The following is a 3,637-nucleotide window of genomic DNA, read 5'->3' on the forward strand; positions in this document are numbered from 1 at the left end:
AGAAAAAAAAGTAATTATAAAGTAGAAACATAGTTAAGCTGGTGGTGGTCCGACCTTCAACTGCCTTCTTTTGCTTTCTGATTGAGTAGTTAAGGGACCTTGTAAAGGTATCTCTACCTTCTTTACCCAAGGAATTATCAGCTTTTATGTGAATAATATCAAGGTGCTGTGATCTGTTGCCCTCTGCTATGATATGCTCTCAGCAACTCCTAAGACACTGTTAAGCATGAAACAGACCCAGGCTCATTGAAAATAGTGATCTTTATACTTTTTAATTCAAGGAAACGAATAGCTAATTTGGGGTAGGAAAGCATAACAAGACATGTTTACAGTTTCTTCTTGATGATAGGGGCAATTGGTACCAAAATTTATTCAACCACTCTCCTAGCTTCTGAATTTGGGGCTGAGTCACATGCAAAAGTAAAATATTAGAGCCTTTGAATAAATTCCTTATTTAACCTTCCCTTAGAATTTGCTTAATTGGCATGGGTTCTAAATTATAAGCCACAGAAAAGAATATACTTCTAATTTTCTTCTTTAGATGTGATTCACATATAAAATTCACCCCTTTGAAATGCACAACTTAGTGATTTTATGTATATTTACTAAGTAGTACCACTATCACCACTATTTAAGTGTATAATATTTTCTTTACTCCCCAAAGAAATCCCATACCCATTAGCAGTTGCTTTTCGTTCCCCCTTCCCCCGTCTCTGGCAACAATTACTTCATAGTCTATTCCCTATGGATATGGCTATTCTGGACATCCCCACTTTTTGATAAACCAAGTCATGTTGATTATTCTTGTCTCACTTCTATCAAGAGTCCTCTGCACTCTCCTAGAATGTACTCTTTCTATATGGAAAGCCTTCCCTGTGAAAATATCTGCATAAAGAACTTATGATTTTATTCTTATATCTTATTGTCATATCCAGGTTATTAGTTCCAGGAGATCAGGGAAAATATCTTAAGGTTTAGCGTTTACTGGGGACTTCTGTGTTATCAGGACTTCAGCGAGCTTACATATTTATCGGGCACCTACCGCATGTTAGGCCCTGTGCTGTGTGCTAAGGATACAGTCTCTGCCTCAGAGTTACCTAAGCCTCATCACAACCTTTGATGTTTTATACTGTTCATGCAATCTTATACACAATGGACTTGAAGTCCAGGTTTTCCCAACAGGCAAGTGAAGAAGAAAGATATGAACCCAGGTTTGGACAGCCTTTCCAACTCACACTCTCCCCATCATGGTCCCCATCACAATCTTCATATGAAGATTCACCACATGGACCTAATTCAGTACTTATCACTCACTGTGTTGATCCATGTTATTGTTGGTGTTGGTCCTCTTAACACAGCCCTGTGGTAGACAATTTAAGAGTTAATAAACTTGTTTTAGAAAGAAGTAGAAAAATGTTTGACCTCACAAATTATTAGAGAAATGCAAAGCTAAAGAAGAAGGAGGCACTATTTTATATGTGCTAATAAACATTTTTAAAGTAACAATATGCAAGTGTTTGCAATATCTTTACATTTGATGAAAACGTGAATTCTTAAAGTCCTTTGGAAGACAATAGCTGCCCAAAACAAACAAAAAAAGTTCAGTCCCCTGACTTAAAGGAATTTAATGTTAAGAAATAATCCAACAGATGAGAAGAGTTTTATTTATGAAGATATTCACTATAGCATTCTTTCCAATGGTAATGCATTATTTAAATGTCCAAGAATAGTTTAATAAGTGGCATAGTATGGCAGATATTTTTAATGGAACATTATACAGCCACCAAAAGTGATAATTATGAAGACCTGAAAAATGTTTTAAAATAATGGAAAAAAATGGTGTTTTAAAAAACATATATATAAAACATATATACTTACATTTAAACCTTGAATACGATTATATAACAATTGCATGTACAAACAAGTTTTAAAAACTGAGGACAATATCTGGCACATGGTAAATAGTAAATATTGGTTGAATGAATGACTGCCTGAACAGAAATAGGGAAACACTCTGCATGGTATGTAATGTCCTTTTCACAAATTACAAAATTTGAATAGTGTATTCTGGTTGAAGAAAGACTTTTAATAAGACTAAAGGCTATGTAGTGACTCAGGAAATGTCAATTATAAAATATCATTGCAGGTCTAGAAAACATGTAATATTTTAAATGATGCATGCATACAAATGATTTATAACAAAACTTTAGAACATGTAGAGAATGTTAGTGAATATATCAATAATCATAATAGTTTCATTAATGTGGTATAATAGTGTTTTTGTATTTTTAAAATAATTTATCATCTAATTCCAAAAATAAGATAGATTGGCTAAGAGTAATAATTAAGAACACAAAGCCATCTGCTAGTGGAGAAAGGAACCACGTAGGAGAAAGGAACAGAGACAAGCTCTGTTCTGCAAAGCTCTGTTCTGCAAGCTGTGAAGTTGAGCTTGTTGCTACAATAGACAGTCAGAAGGGAGAGAGATCTGTGGTGGGTTTCATAACAATCGCTACCATTTATTGGATGATGACTCTGCCGGGTTTATGCTAGAAACATTCCATATGCTATCTTGTATCCTCATGGAAGAGTCTGGTAGATATGGAGGCCACCTCCCACTTACTGTATGACCTTGGATAACTTCATCTGTAAAATGGGAATAATAACAGTATCCACCGCACAGAGTTGTTGTAAAGCCCAGTGCCTGGCAGACAAAATGTTCAACGGTAGCTATTCCCATCGTAACTCGGAAAGATATTATTATTCCTTTCTTACAGGAGAGTAAACTGAGGTTTATAAATATCAAAAAGAGAAGATTCAAACCCAAACACATCTGCCAAACACAGAACCCAAACATTTCCCACCGTACCTTGTCAAGTATATTGCTGATGGGAGGGAATGTTCATTTCGAGGAGACCTCAAAGGGAAGCACATCCTCCGCTCACAATTTTACACGTTTGACAATTGGAAAATTTCCCACAGACCACGTTCTAGTTTCATAAATTTGAAACTGTGTTACTCCTCCGTTGCACAGGTAATGCTGGGGCCAGCTGCTACAAGACACATTCATGTAACAATATCTGCCTCGTAACTTTTCTTTGTGATGTGGGGTGAGTCAGCACAGTAGTGGTAGGCATCAACTGGGAAGCCCCTCTTTATACCGTGATGGCCACCAAACCATATAAATACATCCTATTAAAATGAAACAAAATATTTCCCCAGATTAACTTCCCCTTAACTGGATCTCAAAAATACACGTACTCTAAGGCCAGCTGAATGAAACAAGGAGAAGCATGACAGAAAGGAGGTCAGAGTGGAAAGACACCAGGGTGTTAACTGATCAAGATTAGATATCTTTTTTTGAAATTGCCCAAAGCACATGACCACCTGAACACTACCAGGGCCGCTCCCAGAGCCTTCGAAGGGGCCTGTGCAAATGAGGGGTCCTGGAGCTCAAACCTCATTAGCATCATGATACACCTGCCTTTGACTGTCACTCCCTCAATGAAAGGAAAGAAAGTTTTAGAGAGACAGAGACAGAGCCATGAGTGGGGGAGGGGCAGAGAGAGAGGGAGCCACAAAATCTGAAGCAGGCTCCAGGCTCTGAGCTGTCAGCACAGAGCCTGACATGGGGCTC

The 3,637-nt window shown here is 37.4% G+C and overlaps 1 long non-coding RNA gene across 1 annotated transcript; it reads right to left on the reverse strand.

The window, feature by feature from the left end:
* Nucleotides 1–536: 536 nt before the first annotated feature.
* Nucleotides 537–3,225, reverse strand: LOC121033368 (uncharacterized). Its single transcript, XR_005791856.1, has 2 exons — nt 2,870–3,225; nt 537–1,360 (listed from the first exon to the last, which is right to left on the reverse strand). It is a non-coding gene; the product is annotated as an uncharacterized LOC121033368 (long non-coding RNA).
* Nucleotides 3,226–3,637: the final 412 nt, after the last annotated feature.

Source organism: Herpailurus yagouaroundi, unplaced genomic scaffold (assembly GCF_014898765.1).
Source record: "Herpailurus yagouaroundi ecotype Mexico unplaced genomic scaffold, PumYag 159, whole genome shotgun sequence".
NCBI classification, from domain to species: Eukaryota; Metazoa; Chordata; class Mammalia; order Carnivora; family Felidae; genus Herpailurus; species Herpailurus yagouaroundi.